At 40.1% G+C, this 25,954-nt stretch overlaps 1 protein-coding gene across 1 annotated transcript in view; it reads right to left on the bottom strand.

Moving 5' to 3' along the window:
• ssrp1a (structure specific recognition protein 1a) overlaps positions 1–25,954 on the bottom strand; it is a 129,763-nt gene that overhangs the window by 60,564 nt on the left and 43,245 nt on the right. The window lies entirely within an intron of this gene.

Here is a 25,954-nt window from a genome sequence, read left to right as displayed (position 1 = left end):
AATTGATCTTTTTTTTTTGGTTAATACGAAGTTAAATTCTAGCCTCCTATCTTGCTAGCTTTTCCTTTTAGCTTTCTAACTTGATATTTTGTGCCAGTTATCAAGTTAGATTTTTTGGCCTCCTTTCTAGCTAGCTATCTAGCTACTTATTTAGCTAGTTAGCCATATTCCTACCTTTTTAGTTATTTAGCGGGCTGTCAAGCATGCTATTTAGCTAGCATTTGATCTTTTTTTTGCTAGGTATCAAGTTAAATTTTGTCCCCCTGTCTATTCTATTTTTTAGCTTTCTGAACGATCGGATTTAGCGGTCCTGATTTTAGCTGCATTGAATCGAAAGCGAAATGAATCAGCCCGGCATGTAAGTCCCAGCACCAGCTGTAAAAAATGAGAGTCTAGGATCCACAGGCACTGTAAAGAATGACACAAAACCTAATTTACTTGTACGCGTTGTCAGCGCTTGGAGGGAGAATGGCAAAAAGGGAGGAAACCGCAGATAAAACACCCACGGAGAAGCAAAATATGAACGGAGGCTGAAATTCAAAACATCTCATCCGAAATCGCATCGAAGATCTACTCTGAAATTGATGTCTTCTCTCCATGTCACATTTGGATGGATTGCCGATAAACCGTGATGAATTATGAATCGATACTGATTTTTTTGGATTTCGAATTCTGTTTCTGAATGTTTCTGTCACGGTTGCTGATGTGAATCAGCAGTGCCGCGGACTCTGATTGGCTCCCGATCAGTACTTGGACCCACTCCTGTCTGTCCCTTTTTGTCAGTCCGTCTGCGAATCTCAGTTTACTCTAGGCAAGCTTTTTCGACCCTGACTCACTCCTGTTTTTGCTCCCGTCTGTTTCCCCGGCTTCCACCCGTTTTTTGATCCTGACCTCGTTTACTCTCCTCTCCTGGCTTTCGACTGGTTGCTGATCCCGACCACGTTTTTTGCTCCCGTTCGTTACCTGGCTTCGCCCCGTTTTTTGATCCTGACCTTGTCTACTCTCCTCTTCTTGCTTTCAACTCGTTTCTGATCCCGACCACGTTTTTTGCTCCCGTCTGTCCCCGGTGTGACCCGTTTTTTGATCCTGACCTCGTCTACTCTTCTCTCCTGGCTTTTGACTCGTTGTTGATCCAGACCCCGTTTTTTGCTCCCGTCTGTCCCCCGGCTTCAACCTGTTTTTTTTATCCTGACTACGTCTACTCTCCTGTTCTGGCTTTCGAACTTTTTTGTCCCTGACCACGTCGACTCTCCTTTCCTGGCTTTCGACCCGTTTCCGATCCTGACCACGTTTTTGCTCTCCTGTCCCGGCTACTGACCCGTTTTTTTTCTGTTCCTGACACCGCCATCGCTCGCTACGGAAGTCCCATACCCGCGTTTAGAGCGACCCGTTTCCCGCGCCCAATGATCACCGGATCGTGGGTGCAACCCTTTCCTTTATTCCCAAAAAACTGAGAGAAACCTTACGCAAGTGGGTCCTGTCTCTGTTCTCGTCTTGACACTGATATTGGTTGAAGAGTGAAAGAAAGAAATATAGAATGTATTGAACCAGCCAGACACTCTGACCTAAAAATCTAAACCTAAATTATGAAGAGGTGACACGACCAAGTATAAAATCTAAATAAATTATAAAGAGGAACATAAATGCTTTGAATCGATTCAAAAACTGAACCATGCTACTGATTATGCCCGAACTCTCCAGTGCCTTGCGTATATTATAAGGAGGTAGAGAGGAGACACAACCAAGTTGTGCTACTACAGCTGTAGAAAATCTGAACATATTATAAAGAGGAACATAAATGCATTGAATCAATTAAGACACCTGAGCCATGCAACTAATAATGGTTATGCTCTCCAATGCCTCACGTCTATTATAAGGAGGTAGAGAGGAGACACAACCAAATTGTGCTAATACTTCTGTAGAGAAATCAAACTATATTCAAATGAGAAACCTAAATGGTTTGAATCAATTGAGAGACTTCAGCCATGACACTGATTATAGTTGAGTACTCCAGTGCCTCACTTACAATCTGGAGAGGAGACACGACCAAGGTGTGCTAATGCTCCTCAAGAAAAAACTATATTCAAATGAGAAACATAAATGCTATATACCGATTAAGAAACCTCAGCCATGAAACTGATTATGGCCAAGCTCTCCAGTGCCTCACATCTATTTTAAGGAGGTAAAGAGGAGTCACGACCAAGTTGTGCTACTGCTTCCATGGAAATTTAAAAACATTTTAATGAGGAACACAAATGCTTAAAATCATGACCAAGTGGTAGAGAGGAGAAACGACCAAGTTCTGCTACTACTTCTATAGAAAATCAAATATTTTACAATACACTTTATTTATTTTTTTATGTTTGTGTTTAAATGAGGAACATAGATGCTTATCTATCTATCCATCTATCTAGACATCTATTCAGACAGTGAGATCTATCTATCTAACTAGACAGCTAGATCTATCTATCTATCTATCTATCTAGACAGCTAGATCTATCTATCTATCTATCTATCTACCTATCTATCTATCTAACTAGACAGCTAGATCTATCTAGACAGCTAGATCTATCTATCTATCTATCTATCTATCTATCTAGACAGCTAGATCTGTCTATCCATCTATCTATCTAACTAGACAGCTAGATCTATCTAACTAGACAGCTAGATATATCTATCTAGACAGCTAGATATATCTATTTATCTATTTAGACAGCTAGATCTATCTATCTATCTATCTAACTATCTAGGCAGCTAGTTCTATCTATTTAGACAGCTAGATCTATCAATCTATCTATCCATCTATCTAGACAGCTAGATCTATCTATCTAGGCAGCTAGTTCTATCTATCTAGACAGCTAGATCTATCTATCCATCCATCTATCTAACTAGACAGCTAGATCTATCTATCTAGACAGCTAGATCTATCTATCTATTTATCTATCTATCTATCTAGACAGCTAGATCTATCTATCTACCTAGCTATCTATCAATTTAGACAGCTAGATCTATCTATCCACCTATCGATATACCTATCTATCTATCTATCTATGTATCTAACTATCTATTAATCTAGACAGGTAGATCTATCTATCTATCCATCTATCTATCTAGACAGCTAGATCTATCTATCTATCTATCTATCTATCTACCTATGTATCTAACTATCTATCTATCAATCTAGTCAGCTAGATCTATCTATGTATCTAACTATCTATCTATCTATACAGCTAGATCTATCTATCTATCTATGTATCTATCTATACAGCTAGATCTATCTATCTATCTATGTATGTATCTATCTATCCATCTATCTATCTATCTATTTATCTATCTAGACAGCTAGATCTATCTATCTATCTATCTATCTATCTATTTATTTATCCATCCATTTATCCATCATCCATATATTTGCTATATTCCTTTGTGATCTGTGTGCCATCTTCATATTTCTTGCTCACCGCAAGCTTGTTTTCTATGGTTATCATGTATTTCCTTCTCCCTTCAGTAACACTGCAACCTTTGGCAACCCTATCTCATGAAAACTGTACAAAAATACAGAATTATGCCCAATATATACTTATATTATTTATTGATATATGTTTTTGTTATTCAACACTGCGACACTGATGGGAAAAAGAAGTGAGAAAGTGAAAAAAAGTGAAAAAAAAAAGTGAAAAAAAGACACTTTGTACTGGGAAGGATGTCCAGGACGTCAAGGAAATCCAAAATGTGGGGGTCCTGTCTTGTTAGCCCGTCACCGATACGTTGGAGTATATGATTCATATTAGTCACGCCGCTGCGGCCCCCCCCCGGGCCCCGCCGGACCCTCACGGCCCCCCCCCCACCCTCCATCCTATCCAGTCTTAGTCCACGCAAACACACAAATCCCTTCCCGTCTTCTTCCCCAAATTGCGTCAACACAAAGCCTTCTATTGTGATGGTTGAGTGCAATGGCGGAACCCGAGGGGGGGGCGCTTCCCCACCCACTCCCAAAGACGGCAGCACCCCTGGCCCGGGAGGGTCTAAAAGCCGCCGGTCACGCTTTGAACGCTTACACATGCTGTTTACATTTTTACCAAATGAAGGTGGCCCCTCGGTCGAGGGGGAGAAAAAAAAGGAAAAAAACTCACCGTGGAACGCCCCCTTTCTTTTTTCTTTTTTTGTAAACTTCTCCTCCCCCTCTTTTTGTCCATGGTTATCATCCTTTGGCTTCTTCCTTGCAAGCCTTAGGAATCATATCTCATCAATACTCTACCAAAGATACAGAAATATATATCAGTGATAGTACATTATGGCCCCATTTGTATTTGTTAATCATCGCAAGCTTCCTTTCCATGGTTATCATGTTTTTGCTTCTCCCTTTAGCACCATTGCGAGCTCTGGGAGCAGTAGCCAATGAATTAAGTACCGGTACAAAAAAATACAGATTTATATCAATGATGGTACATCACGGCCCCATTTATGAGTGATTCAGGTGCCTCCTTTGTATTTGTTAATCATTAGAAGCTTCTTTTCCATGGTTATCATGTTTTTGCTTCTCCCTTTAGCACCACTGCAAGCCTTAGGAACCATATCTCATCAATACTCTACCAAAAATACTGAAATATATATCAATGATAGTACATTACGGCCCCATTTGTATTTGTTAATCATTGCAAGCTTCCTTTCCATGGTTATCATGTTTTTGCTTCTCTCTTTACACCGCTGCTCGCATCCCTGGGAGCTGTAGCCAATAAATTAAGTACAAAAAAATACAGAATCATATCAATGATGGCACATTACAGCCATATTCATGAGTGATTCGTGTGCCTTCGTCATATTTCTTGATCCTCGCAAGCTTCCTTTCCATGGTTATCATGTTTTTGCTTCTCCCTTTAGCACCACTGTGAGGCCTGTGAGCTGTAGCCAATAAATTAAGTACAAAAAAATACAGAATTCTATCAATGATGGCACATTACAGCCACATTCATGAGTGATTCATGCGCCTCCTTTGTATTTGTTAATCATCGCAAGCTTTGTTTCCATAGTCATCATGATTTTGCTTCACCCTTTAGCATCACTGTCTTGTGACCCATTGTCAATAAATAAAGTACATAAAATAAAGTATTGCGTTACTGATATTACATTCTAACCATTTTCCTGAGCAAGAGTAACCATGTGGGGGCCCTTTTTCATATTTTTTGAGAGTCAGAAGCTTTGTTTCAATGGTTATCATGTTTTTCGCTTCTTCCTTTTGTATAACTGCAAGACTTGGGAACCCTATCTAATGAAAACTGTATGAAAAATACAGAATTGTTTCACAGACATTAAATTATATTTCTTAGCAATTTGTGTGCCATCTTTGTATTTGTTAATCAGCACAAGCTTCGCTTCCATGGTTATCATCTTTTTGCTTCACCACAAACCTCGAGACCTGTAGAAAATAAATGTTATGGGGGATTGGGGATCCTTTAAGCACATGCATGGTAGGGGCCCCATTTCATGTGGTGTGTCTTGGGCAAGTACAACCTGGTGGTGCCCATCCCTCTCCAGGCCAACACATGTATACACCCGATTTCAAACCGGGGACCTTTCGCATGTCAGGCAATGTGCTAACCACTGCACTAACGACCGTATTCCTTTTCGAGTCGTGTGCCTTCTTCACACTTGTTGATCATCCCGAGCTTTATTTCCATGGTTATCATGTTTTTGATCTCGCTTTAGCATCACTGTAAGTCTTGGGACTCAAAGCTCAACAAAAGTTTGATACATTTGAATTTTAACTGAACAAAGAGAGAGAAAGACATTGTGGGAGGTAGTTCAGGTAATAGCATGTCATCAAATTTACCGATGCCACTTGCTAAAAGGCAACAACTTGAAAATTCCACATTAAAGTGACAGCGAGTGAAACCTTCCTACTCGCTATATAACACAGTAGAGATTGTAAGTGACCACTTATGCTAATGAACTAATCAGTTCCAAAATCCATTAAAATGGAGAAAAAACATCAGAACAACCAAATTGTATATAAGTACTTGTTATGTGTCACCTAAATGCAAATGATTAAATAACATCAAAAAAAAAAAAGAAGAAGAAAAAAAATGACCTCTGGTGTGAAGTGACTTGAGCCGGTACAGTCAAATAACGGGTGGATGCAGAACAGTGGAAGAGACAGCGGATTGAAATTTATGCCCATTCTAGGCACACAGAGTGTCTGGCTGATTCTTTTAAAGAAAATTGAAAGAAATGTTGGAGAGAGCCCCTCACCCTTTTTTCTCACACGAGAAAATATTCCTTTTGTTTCTTCGCCATTACGGAGGCAGTTTAATAAGCGGGAATTATAGTTTGTTTTGACTGAAACGCCCTCTGGCATTCGGTGGTAAAATAAAACATGCACCCCCTTGTTAGCCCCCCTCTTTTTCATTTCATGTCTCAATATATTTGCACGAGAAACAGAAATGCTTTGAATCGCTTTACAACCCTGAGACATGGTACTGATTATTACCGGGCTCTCCAGTGCCTCGCTTGCATTATAAGGAGATAGAGAGGACACACAACCAAATTTTGCAACTAATTCTACTGAACAGAAAGGCTTAAAATAATTTTTAACTCAATATTTTTTTCATATTTTACCAATTAGTACGGCACCACACACATTAAAGAGAGGTAGGGAGGAGACACAACCAAGTTGTGCTACTGCTTCCATTGAAAACTTAAATTATATTTTGATGAGGAACATAAATGCTTGGAATAGGTTTACAACCCTTAGACATGGTACTGATTATTGCCAAGCTCTCCAGTGCCTCGCGTGCATTATAAGGAGGTAGAGAGGAGACACAACCAAGTTGTGCAACTAATTGTATAGAAAACTTGAATTATATTTTGACGAGGAACACAAATGCTTTGAATCGGTTTAAAATCCTGAGACATGTTACTGATTATTGCCGAGCCCTCCCAAGTGCCTCGCGTGCATTATAAAAAGGTAGAGAGGAGACACAACCAAGTTGTGCAACTAATTGTATCAAAAACTTGAATTATATTTTGACAAAGAACAGAAATGCTTAAAATCCTTTTTAACTCAATGTTTTTTTCATATTTTACCAATTAGTACGGCACCACACACATTAAAGAGAGGTAGGGAGGAGACACAACCAAGTTGTGCTACTGCTTCCATAGAAAACTTAAATCATATTTTGATGAGGAACATAAATGCTTTGAATAGGTTTACAACCCTTAGACATGGTACTGATTATTGCCAAGCTCTCCAGTGCCTCGCGTGCATTATAAGGAGGTAGAGAGGAGACACAACCAAGTTGTGCAACTAATTGTATAGAAAACTTGAATTATACTTTGACAAAGAACAGAAATGCTTAAAATAATTTTTAACTCAACATTCTTTTCATATTTTACCAATTAATACGGCACCACACACATTAAAGAGAGGTAGGGAGGAGACACAACCAAGTTGTGCTACTACTTCTATGGAAAATCAAAAAAGATTTTAATGAGGAACAGAAATGCTCAGAATCCTTTTTTAACCTAAAATCTGTTTCATAATTTACATATTAGTACGGCATTGCACACATTAAAGAGAGGTAGAGAGGAGACACAACCAAGTTGTGCAACTAATTGTATAAAAAAAAACTTGTAATATATTTTGATGAGGAAGAGAAATGCTTTGAATCGGTTTAAAACCAATACCGGACTGGAGATGTCACAGGAAAACAGGACCGAGTCAGAACCCACATCTTGCGGGGCAGAGGTTTATTGACGGACTGACAAAGGAAGCAAGAGAGCGCTGAGCTTAATACAAACAGAAAGTCAATCTCATAACGAGCTGCAGCTGGCACCAAACGGGCGGGTCCCATTGGGCACCATGGCAACCGTGACACACACGGGTGGGGCCAATTGGGCGCCATGGTAACCATGACTGTGATCAATGATACATAAATATTATATTCATGGGATAACTTACAATATTATAAAAATACATATTATGATACACACTATAGTTAAAAACTACAATATCGACGTTATCCTATAGTAGCAAAATGTATATAATACATAAATAAAAAATAAATATATAATTATTATTTTTAATTTTGTTTTTTTCCTGAAAACACATGACAGAAATTCCGTCCCGCCCACATCAAAAGCGTCTCCGCGGAGTATTTGGAAAAGTATTCGGTCGCTCCCGTCCGCACCTCCGCCAAAAAAGGAAAGAGAAAAAAAAACGCGAAATGGTCTTACCTGTCGGAAAATTGGGCGCCACACGCTAACACCCATTAGCGTCACGCCGGTCCGAAGATAATGGATCCCCCGCGGCATCGCATCCATCATCATTACACGCTGCAAACTACTGCTACTTCTTCTCCCGCCGTCGAAAAACGTCTCACACGGATCGCCATCTACCGGTGGATCGCTGAAGTTCTATTGGTAGATCACGGGAGAGTATTCAGCGCATCGTAACGGTTATGCTACCTAAAAGCAAGTTGGGCCACCTTTGGCAGCAATAACAGAAATCGAATGTTTATCATGATCGGTTGACAACGCTGAGGAGGAACTTTGGCCCACTCTTCTTTGCAAAATAATTTCAAATATGCCATAGTGCAGGGTCTCCTCGCATCAAGTGCCCATTTAACAATCCTGTAAAATTACCCAAAGTCAATTGAATGTTTACCATGATCGGTTGACAACGCTGAGGAGGAACTTTGGCCCACTCTTCTTTGCAAAATGGTATCAAATATGCCATACTGGAGGGTCTCCTAGCATCAACTGCCCGTTTTACAACCCTGTAAAATTACCCAAAGTCAATTGAATATTTCCCATGATTGGTTGACAACGCTGAAGAATTTTGGCCCACTCTTCTTTGCAAAATGGTATCAAATATGCCATACTGGAGGGTCTCCTAGCATCAACTGCCCGTTTTACAACCCTGTAAAATTACCCAAAGTCAATTGAATATTTCCCATGATTGGTTGACAACGCTGAAGAATTTTGGCCCACTCTTCTTTGCAAAATGGTTTCAAATATGCCATACTGCAAGATCTCCTAGCATCAACTGCCCATTTAACAACCCTGTAAAATAACCCAAAGTCAATTGAATGTTTACCATGATCGGTTGACAACGCTGAGGAGGACCTTTGGCCCACTCTTCTTTGCAAAATGGTTTCAAATATGCCATACTGCAAGATCTCCTAGCATCAACTGCCCATTTAACAACTCTGTAAAATAACCCAAAGTCAATTGAATGTTTACCAAGATCAGTTGACAACGCTGAGGAGGAACTTTGGCTCACTCTTCTTTGCAAAATAGTTTCAAATAAGCCATAGTGCAGTGTCTCCAAGCATCAACTGCCCATTTAACCTCCCTATAAAATGACCCAAAGTCAATTGAATGTTTACCAAGATCAGTTGACAACGCTGAGGAGGAACTTTGGCTCACTCTTCTTTGCAGAATAGTTTCAAATTTGCCATACTGCAAGGTCTCCTAGCACCGACTGCCCATTTAACAACCCTGTAAAATGACCCAAAGTCAATTGAATGCAGTTCCATCTCTTATGAAAAGTAGTCTTAGTGCAGGGGTGTCAAACTCGTTTTAACTCGGGGGCCACACGATAGAACAAACATTCTTTTGGGGGCCGGACTAGTAGATTAGAGAGAAAGAAAAAGAGAGAAAGAAATAAGAGAAAGAGCGGAAGAGAAAAGTAGAGGGTGGGAAAAAGAAAGAGAGAAAGGGATGAAGAGAGAGAGAGAGAGAGAAAAAAGAGAGAGAGTGCGGGAAAACAAACAAGATAAAAAGAGAAAATAGTGAGGGGGGGTGAAGAAAGAAAAAAAAGCAAGAAACCCAAAGAGAAATAGAAAGAGAGAAAGAGAGGAAAGAAGAGAGAAGGGGAGAAAGAGAGAGGGGGAAAGCAAGAGAGAGAGCGGGAGAAAAGAGAGAAAAGTAAGAGAGATCAAAAGAATGTAAAAAGAGAGAGAGAAAGAGACAAAGAGGAACAAAGAAAGAGAAAAAGAGAAACAGAGAGAATGAAAGAGAGCGAGACATAGAGAGAGAGAGAGAGCGAGAGAGAGAGAGAAAAAGAGAGAGAAAGCAATACAAGTTCAGCATCTTTGTGAGAGGCACCAGGCTTTGGCAACATCAAGTGGACATGTGTCAACCTGCAGCTCGTTTCTCTCTTGCGCTTCTCTGAGCGTTGTCCCGCGGGCCGGACTCAATCCATTAGCAGGCCTGATCCAGCCCGCAGGCCGCCTGTTTGACACCCCTGCCTTAGTGGCCTGTGTAATTTGATTACAATCTGAAAAACTAAACATTGTATTTTACACATTTTTCTAAAGGTATGTCACAGCCCAAAAGAGGCCATTTGGAGACAACCACTCTACCGCTCTAAAAACGGTGGTTTTTACTTTGAACACTTTTTAGACATTGTAAAAGAGTTGTAAATGTTTCACTAAAAAAGTGAACTGGAATGAATCATATTTGCACCTCTTCAGACACTTGATATATATCTGTCAGGGGAAAAAAAGGGGGATTTTCATTTTTTCTTTTCTTTTTTCTTTTCCTTTTCAAAAGTAAAGAGGTGCATCTTGCTCACTTTGACTCACCGTATTTTGTCCCTTTCCGTTGTGCTTTTAGCACTTCTTTTCCGGAGGCACGACAGGGAAATATTACACACCGTCCCTTTAACTTTTATATTAAGGCTTTGTAGCCTAGTCTGTCTTATAGAGTGGGGGCAATAAGTATTCAGGCAACCACTAATTGGGCAAATCCTCCCACTTGGAAATATCAAAGAGGCCTCGAATTGTAAAACCTCAACCATGAAAGACAGAATGTGAACAAAAAACCCCAGAAAATCCCATTCCTTGATTTTATAGAATGTAGAAAGTTTTTTGTTTTGTACCCTTTGTTGGCAATCACGTTTTCTGAAACGCTTCTCAAGCTTTGCACACGCGGTGTCTTGTATTTTGGCCCATTCCTCCATGCAGATCTTCTCTAGAGCATTGAAGTTTTGGTCATTCACTGGTCAGTTATTTGGACACATTCCGGGCAACGGATGAGGTGAATTTTAGCATCTGGGTTCATTCCTTCCTCCCAAATTTTAAGTTGGTTGTGCCTACCACCACTCTTTTCTTTGGTAGCTAAATCACCCGTTTTTCGACCACGATTTGATCTCTTATCCCGGCTGACGAATCGTTTTTTGACCCCGACCACGTTCTGCTCTCCTGTCTCAATGCATCGCTCCTTTAATTCATTCCTTCACAAAAATCAGTCATCCTAGTCCCTTTGCAGAAAAACAGCCCCTAAACATGATGCTTCCACCCCCATGCTTCACAGTGGGTATGGTGTTTTTCAAAAGCAATTCAATATTATTTCTCCTCCAAACATGTGTCTACCAAAAAGTTCCATTTTATAAGCACAGTGTAGAGCAGGGGTGTCAAAAAGGAGGCCGGCGGGCCCTATCAGGCCCGCTAAGAGATTGAATACGGCCCGCGAGACAATGCTCAGAGAAGCGAAAGAGAAAAACGAGCTGCAGGTTGAAATATGTACAAAGCCAGGTGCCTCGAACAAACGATGTACTTGTACTTTCTCTCTCTCTATCTCTCTCTCTATCTTCCTCCCTTTCTCTCTCTCTCTCTCTCTCTCTCTGTCTACCTCCCTCCTTCCATTTTCTCTCACTCTCTATCTCTCTCTCTCTCTCAGTCTCTTTCTTTGTTCCTCTATGTCTCTTTCTCTCTCTGTCTTTCTCTTCATTATTTCCTTTTCTCTTTTTCTCACCTTCTCTTCTCTCTCTTTCTTTTTCTCTTTGGATTTCTTTCTTTCTCTCTCTTTCTTCCCCCTCTCACTATTTCTCTATCTTGTCTGTTTCTCACGTTCCCTCTCTCTTTTTTCTCTCTCCCTCCCTTTTTCTCTCACTCTCTATCTCTCTCTATTTTACCCTCTCTGTCTCTCTTTTTCTCTGTTCCTCTTTGTCTCTTCCTCTCTCTTTTGACCTTCTTTTGCTTTCTCTTCCTTTTTTCCCTTTTCCCTCACGCTCTCTCGCTTACCTCTTCCCACTTTCTCCCTTTTTCTCTCCTATCCTTTTCTCTTTCTGTTTCTCTTTGGATTTCTTTCTTTATCTCTCTTTCTTTCCCCCACCCTCACTATTGCTCTTTTTATCCCTTTTGTTTCTCACATTATCTCTCTCTCTATCTTTCTTTGTCCCACCCCATCTCTTTTTCTCTCCCTCTTTTTCTCTTGGCCTGCCCCACTACTTGAGAATCACTGGCATAATACAACAGAGCCTCCCCAGACTCCGCCGCTATGCTGCAAGTCACACGAGCCGTGCAAAAAAGAAGCAGTGAGAGGGACAAAAACAGTGTTAGAATTTTAAATGGACTTCATTATTTGAAATTACGACGTTTTTTTCCCAATTTTGTTTCGCTTTACAAACAATTTAAATTATATTGAAGCCTATCCTGTCCTTTAGTAACCCTCTTTTGACCATAGGGGCTCCGGCGCCCCTGTTCGACAAGCCCTATTTAAAGTTGAGTTTTTTTGGGCTAAAAGAGAAAATTCAAAAGGGCTTTAGAGATAACCCTCGATTTCAATGAAATTTTATCAAAGTAATTCCTCAAAAACCCCACAATAGAATCAAAACTTCCCACAATGGATTATTGCTCAGGCATCGGTATCACAGGCATCCACGTGTGGCAACCGTCAAATCACAGGCAATTGGAAGGAATGGAACAGCAGCGAACTCTTATGATGCATTGGGAAGAAATTGAAGTTCAAGTTAAGAGAAAACACGAGACCCGGGTTCTTTAAGTGCCTGGGTTCTCGGGGAACCAATGAGGACGCGAGGCGAGAACAAAACAGGAGCAAAACACAGGGAAAAAAACGGGGGATTCACAGGGCTTGACGTATCACAACAGAGTTTTGCAGGAGTTTGGCAGACGCTCCGACCCCAGGCGACTCACAAGACAGCGTTTAAGTCGTCAAGGAGCAATCTGTCAACGCTGGTGTCCATGGGTGGGGCCAATTGGGCACCGTGGCAACCGTGACAAAACTCGAAATCCTCCTAAGCAAAGCATCAGTCTCTGCAACTTTGTTAATGACAATTTCATTGTCCTGTTCAATGTTCCCTGTCATTTTCCTTACGGGTTTGAGCGTTCACACAAAGTGGGTGAGCAACGCTTGAAACAACAGTGAGCAACGGCAATCCCAAGTGTGGCAACTAAATCATTATCAAACATGTCCAAAACGTGACATTTTGCTGAGTTTCCGGCAAAATTATTTTTTTCACTTTTGAAGGAATTGACTCATGTACGATTGCCTACAAACGTCATTTGTTTTTACAATTCTTTCACAAGATTTCCATTTCTTTTTTTTTTCCTGATATATTTTGTTGCATAATATTAACATTTTTGGGGGCTTATTGAGTCGGTTGCATGATACACAACTGTATTTAATGACATTTTTTTTAGTGGAAGTTCAATGTTGGCAACAAGATTCACTTGATATCATTGGAAATTATTTGAATGCTACACAAACTTTTTCTTCTTTTTCCTTGTTTTTTTCTCCTTTTTTTAAAAAATTCCTTAAACAAAAAAATGTGTTTTTTTTCCTAGCTGTTACTTTTTTCTTTTTGTTCTCTATTTACTTTTTTCTTGCATTTCTTTCTTTTCTTTTTTTCTGGCTTTTTTCTAAATTTTTCCTTTGTTTTTTCTCTTCCTTTTGTTTCTTTTTTTTTCTCAGCGTTTCACTACTTTTTCATTTTGGTATTTTTTTCTTTTTTGTTCTATTCCCCCCTTCCTTTAAGTCATTCTGTGCATAGTTTTACATAATATTGTAGGGATGAAAGAAGCAAAAACAACCCGAAGAGCCGTTTAGAACCCGAAAGAGCCGGTTCCTTTTAGCGAGCCGAGCCGAAGAAGCCGGTTCTCGACAAACTCTACTAACTTTACTCAACTTCGTTCTACTTCGACTCGACTTCAAAATACCGCATTTAGGACACAACCCATGTATTTCTACCTTCATGCACTGTAACTTTGACTTAAGTCGCTTCTTACTTAGCAATTTCGAGCCTTGATTTTTGTGCGCAGGCTAGATTTTCTTGTGCGCTGAGAATGGGCGAGCAGTGCGCAATCGCGCACGCGAGCAGCTTAGAGGGAACACTGGTCCTGTTCCGTCTTCATTTTTCCGCTACGGAAAAGGAGAGTGCTGGTGGGCACAACCAACTTAAAATGTGGGAGGGGATGGTAAAATTCACCTCATCCGTTGCCCGGAATGTGTCCAAATAGAGACCAGAGAATAAATGCAAGGGTAAGGTTAGTTTGAGCAAGGGACACGTTCGAATGAGCAAACTCCACCTTCGCATGAGCCGAGCCTTCGGGGAATCTCCCGTTTTTCCCGATAAATCACTCCAAAATTGGCGTGTGTGCATCCAATCTTCAGCTTCTACGCGTGTCCTGCTTTGCGTGTATCGAGTTAGCGCAGGAATGCGCGTTTGATTGGCTGCAGCTTTCCGATAAATCTCAGGGTACAAAAAGCACACGCGTGTTTGCAAAAGGAACTGACCGACCCGGCTGACCCGCGACCTCCGGTGTGACGTTCGATTAACCTGGGAAATAATACACTCAGGTGTCAGCGCTCCACCTTTGACACCCAGTTGGCATTTTGGATCCGACGTGGCGGATCGATGTCGCTTAACTTAACAAACGCAGGATTTATAAAAGAAGAGAAACTAGACGGGAACGAAAACTGGAGAAAGTAAAAAACAGGACGAAAATAGACGGAAACTGAACTGAAAACCGATATTAAACAGGACAAAATAAACGAGAACAATGCTGTACAGGAAATACCAAAGGGAGCAGGACCGAGTCGGAACCCACGACTTGTGGGGCAGGGGTTCGTTGACGGACTGACAAGGGAAGAGTGAGAGCACGGAGCTTAAATAGAAGGGAAGACAATCCGTCAACGAGCCGCAGGATATCGAAAATAAACAGGAGAAACTAGACGAGAACAAAAAAAAATTGAGAAAATAACAAACAGGACAAAAACAGACGGAAACAAAACTGGAACCCAAAATTAAACAGGACTAAAATGAACGGGAACAATACCGGGCTGGAAATACCAACAGGAAAACAGGACCGAGTCATAACCCGCGTCTTGCAGGGCAGAGGTTCTTTGACGGACTGACAAAGGGAGAGTGAGAGCACTGAGCTTAAATAGAAAGGAAGCCAATCTGTCAAGGAGCTGCAGGATATCGAAAATAAACAGGAGAAACTAGACGAGAACAAAAAACACTAGAGTAAATAACAAACAGGACAAAAACAGACGGAAACAAAACTGGAACCCGAAATTAAACAGGACAAAAATGAACGGGAACAATACCGGCAGGAAATAACAACAGGAAACAGGACCGAGTCAAAACCCACGTCTTGTGGGGCAGAGGTTCGTTGACGGACTGACAAGGGAAGAGTGAGATCACTCCGCTTAAATAGAAGGGAAGCCAATATGTCAACGAGCCGCAGGATATCGAGAATAAACAGGAGAAACTAGACGAGAACGAAAAAAAAAATAGAGAAAATAACAAACAGGACAAAAACAGACGGAAACAAAACTGGAACCCAAAATTAAACAGGACTAAAATGAACGGGAACAATACCGGGCTGGAAATACCAACAGGAAAACAGGACCGAGTCATAAACCGTGTCTTGCAGGGCAGTGGTTCGTTGACGGACTGACAAGGGAAGAGTGAGAGCACTGAGCTTAAATAGAAAGGAAGCCAATCTGTCAAGGAGCTGCAGGATATCGAAAATAAACAGGAGAAACTAGACGAGAACAAAAAACACTAGAGTAAATAACAAACAGGACAAAAACAGACGGAAACAAAACTGGAACCCAAAATTAAACAGGACAAAGATAAACGGGAACAATACCGGGCTGGAAATACCAACCGGAAACAGGGCCGAGTCAAGACCCACGTCTTGTGGGGCAGAGGTTCGTTGACGGACTGACAAGGGAAGAGTTAGAGCACTGAGCTTAAATAGAACGGAAGCCAATATGTCAACGAGCCGCAGGATATCGAGAATAAACAGGAGAAACTAGACGAGAACGAAAAAAAAAATAGAGAAAATAACAAACAGGACAAAAACAGACGGAAACAAAACTGGAACCCAAAATTAAACAGGACTAAAATGAACGGGAACAATACCGGGCTGGAAATACCAACAGGAAAACAGGACCGAGTCATAAACCGTGTCTTGCAGGGCAGTGGTTCGTTGACGGACTGACAAGGGAAGAGTGAGAGCACTGAGCTTAAATAGAAAGGAAGCCAATCTGTCAAGGAGCTGCAGGATATCGAAAATAAACAGGAGAAACTAGACGAGAACAAAAAACACTAGAGTAAATAACAAACAGGACAAAAACAGACGGAAACAAAACTGGAACCCGATATTAAACAGGACAAAGATAAACGGGAACAATACCGGCAGGAAATAACAACAGGAAACAGGACCGAGTCAAAACCCACGTCTTGTGGGGCAGAGGTTCGTTGACGGACTGACAAGGGAAGAGTTAGAGCACTGAGCTTACATAGAACGGAAGCCAATATGTCAACGAGCCGCAGGATATCGAGAATAAACAGGAGAAACTAGACGAGAACAAAAAAAAAATAGAGAAAATAACAAACGGGACAAAAACAGACGGAAACAAAACTGGAACCCAAAATTAAACAGGACAAAGATAAACGGGAACAATACCGGGCTGGAAATACCAACCGGAAACAAGGCCGAGTCAAAACCCACGTCTTGTGGGCCAGAGGTTCGTTGACGGACTGACAAATTGGGCGCCGTGGCAACCGAGACACACTAACAAGTTGCTCTAGGTGCTTGGCTAGAATTTCTCGGTAAAAAGGTTTGTTTTGTGGCTTTTCATCACAAAGTGTCTGAAAAATGTACAAAGATTGTTTCATGGGTTTCCGTTTAAATAATTGTTTAGCCATTTACAGCAAAAACAGGCTCTGTTGGTATGACTCCTTGACACTAAACTGTAGCGGGGAGTATTCTCCTTATATTCAGGATCGAATACTTTAGTATTACTGCTTTATAAATATTTGGGCAAGCTTTATATCATCTCCGAGCCATTAAATGGCTCATGAGCCATAGGTTTCCGACCCCTGGTCTACCTGCATTCAATTTATAGGTAGAGATAGATAGAGATAGAGAGAGATAGAGAGAGAGACAAAAATAGATATAAAGAGAGATAGAGAGAGAGGAAGAAAGAGAGAGAGAGATTGATAGAGATGGATAAATAGATATATAGATAGATAGAGGGAGAGATAGTGATATAGAGAGAGATAAAAAGAGAGATAGAGACAAAATAAATATAAAGAGAGATAGAGAGGAAGATAGAGAGAGAGATTGATAGAGAGAGATTGATAAAAAGATAGAGAGATAGATAGATAGAGAGAGAGGGGGAGAGATAGAGATATAGAGAGAGATGGAGATGGAGATAGAGAGAGATAGATAGAGATAGAGAGAGAGACAAAAATAGATATAAAGAAAGAGAGAGAGAGAGTAAGATAGAGAGAGATAGGGAGAGAGAAAAACGGGTATGGATAGAGAGAGAGAGAGATAGAGAGAGAGCAAGATAGATAGAGAGAGATTGATTGAGAGAAATTGTTAGAGATAGATAGATAGAGAGATAGGTAGAGATAGATAGAGATAGAGAGAGATAGAGAGAGCGGTAGATAGAGAGAGAGATAGAGAGATAGGTAGAGATAGATAGAGAGAGATAGAGAGAGCGGTAGAGAGAGAGAGAGAGAGAGAGAGAGATAGGTAGAGATAGATAGAGAGAGATAGAGAGAGAGAGAGAGAGAGAGAGAGAGAGAGAGAGAGAGATAGAGAGATGTCTAGATAGTTTATTCATCCCCGTAGGGAAATTCACACTTCCAGCAGTATCCTTTTGTTGTTTATTATTAATTTATTAAACAGGTTAACAGGATGGCCTTGGGGTGCTGTGTTGTAGTTTAGCAACAGCGGAGTGGATGACGTCACACGCTAGGCCAAAAGTTCGACGTCCCTGCATCAGATGGAAATCTTTGTGCCCAGGGTTACACCGCCTCGTGTTTACGTAGATAGCGTGTCCGCCTCCTCTCCGCTTCCCGCAGGCTTTCATGTCTCTGTCTAACAGCGCTGAAGCCGGGTAGCTCCGTTAGCGTCCGGGATGCTAGACGTGAGCCACGTTTCCGTACCGAAGACTTATAACGTTGCTAGCCGCTTATAGCCTTCACCTTAGCTCCGGCTCTGCATCCACGATAGGGCCCCCCCATCACGCCGGCACGAGAATTCTTCAGGGCAAGGAGTCGATTCCTCGAATCAATGCGTTTTTGTGCGTTAAAACCCACAACCATAGGATAGAAAGTCACCCAAAGTGTAGTTGTCAAACAAGACGAAAAACACCGAAGATAGAAGCAAACACTCAAAACAATAAATCACAGAAAGAGCGAAATAACACTGAGCTGCTGGAAAGGCTGCCCCTATGATGCCTATCTAATTAGGCCTTTAGTCTCCCGAAACGACGGTTAAAAACCCTGAAAATTGAATTGAAAATCCAAAATCTAACTCCAAATGGAAGTGTAAAACCACACGATAACCCATCAGAAGATGTCTACCCGCGTTGAAATTGTCCTAATAAGGACCTCAGGCCCTACAATACCCAATTTTCTAAAGGCTTCCAAGAAATGTCCACATACCAGCCCATTATGCTCCTAAGCAAAGCAACGTGGGCCGCTTGTCAATTTGAGGAACAAAAGCGCAAGCATCTGTTTTATTTTCTTACTTTTGACCCCCCGAAAAACGGGACGCTCGTCACTTTGATTCAGCCCATCTGTCAATTGGGGGGCTTTCAAAATGGCCGACCCAAACAAACCGAAATTTGAGACTCATTGACTCGGTCGGCCTTTTCCTGGCGCTAATTGGATCCACTCGCTGCCTACTGCTTCCACTTTTTTCGTCCAAATGTCATCGAAACATAAAAAAAACAAGTAGACATTATATTTAAACTTGTTTTCTCAGTAGGCGATTAACTGTCGATCTGCTCCCCTTTTTACATGACATGCTACTATGATCATGTGAGCTTCACATATACTGTACATCTTCCTAAAGAAGAGCAATCAAATGGTCAAGATATCTTTATGAACTTCGAATTGTCTTCCATTTATTAAAACAAGAACCAGAACAGGATCAGGACCCAAACGCGTGACATTTCTCACACAAGCCTTTTATTTGACGGGAAATGGGGAGTCATGCGCGTTAGGCAGCCGGTCTAGCGTGGAATGATAGGGAGCCAGAGACCGACGAGATTGATTCAAATCGCCTGAGTTGATACCGGACAGGACGGGACAGACAAGATAGATAATGAATCAGGATATCGAAATCTAACAGGACAAACTAGACGGGAACAAAACCGGAAACCGATATTAAACAACGGGACGGACAGGATTGATATCAAAACAGGATATCGAAATTAAACAGGACAAACTAGACGGGAACGAAACTGGAAACCGATATTAAACAACGGGACAGACAGGAGTGATAACAAAACGGGGGTTTGAAATCAAACAGGACCAATTAGACTGGAACAAAACCTGAAACCGATATTAAACGGGGCAAAATAAAGGGGAACCATACCGGACAGGAAATACCGACAGTGAACAGGACTGAGTCAAAACCCACGTCTTGCAGGGCAGAGGTTCATTGAGGAACTGACAAATGGAGAGTGAGAGCACTGAGCTTAAATAGAAGGGAAGCCAATCTGTCAATGAGCCGCAGGATATCGAAAATAACAGGAGAAACTAGACGAGAATAAAAAAAACTAGAGAAAATAACAAACAGGACAAAAATAAACGGGAACAATACCAGGGTGGAAATACCAACAGGAAAACAGGACCAAGTCAAAACCCACGTCTTGCAGGGCAGAGGTTCGTTGACGGACTGACAAGGGAAGAGTGAGAGCACTGAGCTTAAATAGAAATGAAGCCAATCTGTCAACGAGCCGCAGGATATCAAAAATAAACAGGAGAAACTAGACGAGAACAAAAAACACTGGAGTAAAAACAAACAGGACAAAAACAGACGGGAACAAAACTGGAACCTAAAATTAAACAGGACAAAGATAAACGGGAACAATACCGGGCAAGAAATACCAACAGGAAACAGGTGTTTGCGATTTAGAGATAGCGTAAAAAGTGGATTTTACGTGTTTTAGATGGAGACTGATGTATTAGCTCTTATCATAACATGAGTTTGTCAATAGAGCGTGTGTGTTTGTGATTGAGAGAGAGCACGCTAAAGCGGAATGCTGAGTGATTAGCTGCTACCGTAACATGAGTTTGCCAATCAAGCGTGTATGTGTTTGTGATTGAGAGCATAAAAAGCACGCTAAAGCAAACGTGGAAATGATGAGCTTTTATCATAACACAAGTTGGTCAATCTGGCTGTAAAATAGGAGTGCTCACATTTTCATGCACGTTTGTTTAAAGTTAATTTAGGTCATATTGATAGTTTTGACATTTTTACTGAAGTTATATTTGTGTAGAATTTCCACAATAGTTTTTGTAGTATTTTATAGTATTTTACTATAATTTTATAGTATTTTTTTGTTCTATATCTGTAGATTCTTTATAGTATTACAGTAGTTTTATAATTTTTGTATTTTTGTAGTATTACAGTAATTTTTATTATCAAAGTATTGTTGTAGTGTCTTTTAATATTAATTTGTATTATTAATGTAGTTCTTTTTGGAGTATTTCTGTAGTATTTGTGTTAGTAATTCTCGATAGTATTTTTGTTGTTGTATATTTGTGCAGTTTTTGTAATATTACAGAAGTTTTATTTTTGTAGTATTACAATAGTTTTATTATCTAAGTATTGTTGTAGTATCTTTTAGTATTAATTTGTAGTATTAATGTAGTTGTAGTTGGAGTATTTCTGTAGTGTTTTTGTTAGTAATTTTCGATAGTATTTTGTTGTTGTATATTTGTGTAGTCTTTGTAATATCACAGTAGTTGTATGATTTTAGTATTTTTGAGTAAGACTGTAGTGTAATTATTTATGTTGTATTATTTTTTACAATTATTTTGCTGTATTACTGTAGTTTTTGTAGTATTTCATAGTATTTTACTGTAATTTTATAGTATTTTTTTGTTGTGTACTGTATATATATATATATGTAGATTTTTTGTAGTACTACAGTAGTTTTATAATTTTCGTATTTTTGTAGTATTACAATAGTTTTATTATCTAAGTATTGTTGTAGCATCATTTAGTATTAATTTGTAGTATTAATGTAGTTCTTTTTGGAGTATTTCTGTAGTGTTTTTGTTGGTAATGTTCGATAGTATTTTTGTTGTTGTATATTTGTGTAGTCTTTGTAATATCACAGTAGTTGTATGATTTTAGTATTTTTGAGTAAGACTGTAGTGTAATTATTTATGTTGTATTATTTTTTACAATTATTTTGCTGTATTACTGTAGTTTTTGTAGTATTTCATAGTATTTTACTGTAATTTTATAGTATTTTTTTGTTGTGTACTGTATATATATATATATGTAGATTTTTTGTAGTACTACAGTAGTTTTATAATTTTCGTATTTTTGTAGTATTACAATAGTTTTATTATCTAAGTATTGTTGTAGCATCATTTAGTATTAATTTGTAGTATTAATGTAGTTCTTTTTGGAGTATTTCTGTAGTGTTTTTGTTGGTAATGTTCGATAGTATTTTTGTTGTTGTATATTTGTGTAGTCTTTGTAATATCACAGTAGTTGTATGATTTTAGTATTTTTGAGTAAGACTGTAGTGTAATTATTTATGTTGTATTATTTTTTACAATTATTCTGCTGTATTACTGTAGTTTTTGTAGTATTTCATAGTATTTTACTGTAATTTTATAGTATTTTTTTGTTGTGTACTGTATATATATATATATGTAGATTTTTTGTAGTACTACAGTAGTTTTATAATTTTCGTATTTTTGTAGTATTACAATAGTTTTATTATCTAAGTATTGTTGTAGCATCATTTAGTATTAATTTGTAGTATTAATGTAGTTCTTTTTGGAGTATTTCTGTAGTGTTTTTGTTGGTAATGTTCGATAGTATTTTTGTTGTTGTATATTTGTGTAGTCTTTGTAATATCACAGTAGTTGTATGATTTTAGTATTTTTGAGTAAGACTGTAGTGTAATTATTTATGTTGTATTATTTTTTTACAATTATTTTGCTGTATTACTGTAGTTTTTGTAGTATTTCATAGTATTTTACTGTAATTTTATAGTATTTTTTTGTTGTATATATGTAGATTTTTTGTAGTATTACAATAGTTTTATTATCTAAGTATTGTTGTAGCATCATTTAGTATTCATTTGTAGTATTAATGTAGTTCTTTTTTCGGAGTATTTTTGTTGCTAATTTTCTATAGTATTTTTATTTTTGCATATATGTGTAGTTTTTGTAATATTACAGAGGTTTTATTTTTGTAGTTTTACAGTAGTTTTATTATCAGAGTATTGTTGTAGTATCCTTTAGTATTAATTTGTAGTATTAATGTAGTTCTTTTTGTAGTACTTCTGTAGTATTTTTGCTAGTAATTTTCAATAGTATTTTTGTTGTTGTATATTTGTGTAGTTTTTGTAATATTACAGTAGTTGTATGATTTCAGTATTTTTGAGTATGACTGTAGTATAATTTTCCAGTATTTTTGTACTATGTATGTTGTATTATTTTGTTTTATTACTGTAGTTTTTTTGTGGTATAATAGAAAACACTGTCCCTTTAAGAAGAGCGGAATGTTTTCACCAGCGCCCATTTGGCCCGACCTCACCCGGGACCCTAGCTTGTAATTTTGACGGGCGAAAGAATTGGACTTCCCTGTTTTGTGTTTCGTCTCCTTCCTGTTTTTTGTACAGTTTTTTGAAGACAGATGTTTGGTCTTTTATGCCGTTTGTGCCCTTTTGCTGCGTCGGAGAGGAAACAATGTTAATTGAGAACATCATCGGCAAGAATGTTTCCCCCTTTTGACGCTTTTACAAGCCCTTTGAGTTAAAGTGGCTTTGAAACCAGCCTTTTTGTGATGAAGCGACCCCTAGTGGTGGAAAAAATACTTCATTCGTTGAAATAAAACGTTACTCAAGCCAAAACACATGTACTGTCTCATAAGCATGATTTTAGGTAGCCCCACATGTGATAAGCGCGATTTTTTGATCTTTTCCCCTGTTTCCTCCTCTAGCCGCTCATCTTAGCCACTTGTCTACAGGCTTGCCGCTAGCTGCTTCTGTTATTGTTAGCTGCGTCACTGTTCAGTGTCACTCACCTTGCACAGCTTAGCCCTGCATGTGATGGTTGCCAAGTCTTGTGATATTTTTTTTCCACTGTTTCCCTCTTTAGCCACTCATGTCAGCCACTTGGCTGCAGGCTATGGCTCTCCGCTAGCCATTATTCCTACTGTTAGCTGCTCCTGCTTTGTTCCTTAGTGTCACTCCCTTTCCACAGCTTAGCCCTGCATGTGATGGTTGCAAAGTCCTGTGATATTTTTTCCACTGTTTCCCTCTTTAGCCACTCATATCAGCCACTTGGCGGCTGCTATGGCTCTCCGCTAGCCACTATTTCTATTTTTAGCTGCTCTTGCTTCGTCCCTTAGTGTCACTCACTTTCCACAGTTTAACCCTACATGTGATGGTGAATAAGTCCTGTCATTTAGCTGTCTGGCGCTTTTTACATTGTTTCCTTCTTTAGCCACTCGTGTCAGCCACTTGGCTGCAGGCAATGGCTCTCCGCCAGCCACTATTCCTATTGTTAGCTGCTCCTGCTTCGTCCTTTAGTGTCACTCAAATCATCGCTGAGTTCTGTGACTCAGGCATTTGGAGCTTGTCATGTTCCTCCTTTTTTGTCACGGTTTCCTTCTTTAGCCACTAATGTTAATCACTTTGCTGCAGGCTATCTCTTGCCACTAGCCGTTATTCTTATTGTTAGCTGTTCCTGTCCTTCGTTGTCACTGAAACATTGCAGAGTTCCGTGATTCAGGCATCTGCTGCTTGTCATTTTCAAATTTGTTCTCACTGTTTCCCTCTCTAGCCACTAATGTAAGCCACTTGACTGCAGGTTTTGGCTCTCTGTTATTGTTAGCTTCTCCTCCTGATATTCCCCTTGCCGTCACTCGAATCGTCACTGAGTTCTGTGGTTCGGGCATCTGACGCTTGTCATTTTTTACTTTTTTTAACACTGTTTCCCTCTCTAGCCACTAATGCAAGCCACTTGGCTGCATGTTTTGGCTCTCCGCAAGCTGTTATTGTTAGCTGCTCCTGATTTTCCCCTTGCTGTCACTCGAATCGTCGCTGAGTTCTGTGGTTCGGGCATCTGGTGCTTGTTATTTCCCACTTGTTTTCCTACTGTTTCCTTCTCCAGCCACTCATGTCCCAGGGTCCTGACTCAACCTTTTAGTAGCTCCTCGCGCTAGCTGTTAAACATAGCCACTTACACAGTCTTCAGTGTCTATAAAGACTGTCTGGATGTATATTTATATATATGAAGGCGCCTATATCCATCAATTCGACCTTGACAAACAATCAACGACCTTCAGGACTAAAACCCATTTTAAAGGTCTGCAACACGTGCAAAGACGGAAGTCATTCATCTGAGGTCTCCGAGCTGTTAGGCCAGTGTAAACCTCCGAGGCCTGAGAGCACCACAACGAGAGTGCAAACGGAAAAAGCTTCGTTGGCAGTGCTAGATGAGACCGCTGGCAGGGTGTAAACACCTCGGGAAATGGGAGATTTTAAACAACCGCCATCGGAATTCATCACCGGCGTTTTTCTTTTAGTTTATCTCAAGTCAAGAGAACAGCAGCATGAGGAAAAATGAGAATTGAGAAGAATGGGCCGCTCCTTGTCCGCTGACCCGGAACACATGCAACATCTCGGTTCATAAAACCTAGAGATGAGAGTGACTAGAGAAGGACACAGTCAAAGAAAGCAGCAGTAGCGGCTAAAATTAGCGGCTAACAATGGCCTGTAGACAAGTGGCCAATAGGAGTGGCTAGAGAAGGACAGTAAAATAAAAGTTGACGGTGACTGGCCCCTAGATACCTGAATCACAGATCTCAACAATGTTTGCTTGCATGACCACCCTTAAAAGGCAAGCGAGTCCGAAAAACGAAGAAGGTGCAGCCGAGTGGCTGAAGGGAGTGGCTAGAGAAGGAAACCGTGGAAAACCAGGGAGAAAATGCCTGAATTCTGAAAATCAGCTCGAATGACAAAGCTGTGTAAGGCCAGCGACAGCAAAGGACGAAGTAGTATCAGCTAAGATTACCAGCTAACAATGGCCTGTAGACAAGTGGCTAACAAGAGTGACTAGAGAAGGACACAGTCAAAGAAAAGTTGACAGTGACTGGCGCCAGATGCCTGGATCACAAAACTCAACAATGTTTGCTTGCATGACCACCCGTAGAAGGCGAACGAGACCGAAAAACGAAGAAGAAGGTGCAGCCGAGTGGCTAAAGGTAGTGGCTAGAGAAGGAAACCGTGGAAAACCAGGGAGAAAATGCCTGGATTCTGAAAATCAGCTCACTAGCTGTGTAAGGCCAGCGATAGCAAAGGACAAAGCAGTAGCATCTAACATTAGCGGCTAACAATGGCCTGTAGACAAGTGGCTAACAGGAGTGGCTAGAGAAGGAAACAGTGGAAAACCAGGGAGAAAATGCCTGAATTCTGAAAATCAGTTTGAATGACCAGCTGTGTAAGGCCAGCGACAGCAAAGCACGAAGCTGTGGCAGCTAGAATTAGCGGCTTACGATGGCCTGTAGACGAGTGGCTAACAGGAGTGACTAGAGAAGGAAACAGTGGAAAACTGAGCAGAAAATACTTGAATCACGAAACGCAGAAGCGTCCACTTGAATGACCAGCTGTGGAAGGCAAGTGACAGCAAAGGAAAAAG

Source organism: Urocampus carinirostris, chromosome 9 (assembly GCF_059441175.1).
Source record: "Urocampus carinirostris isolate Australia breed hairy pipefish chromosome 9, RoL_Ucar_1.0, whole genome shotgun sequence".
NCBI lineage: Eukaryota > Metazoa > Chordata > Actinopteri > Syngnathiformes > Syngnathidae > Urocampus > Urocampus carinirostris.
The sequence above is the reverse complement of the archived record's forward strand: the minus strand, read 5'-3'. Positions and strand labels throughout refer to the sequence as shown.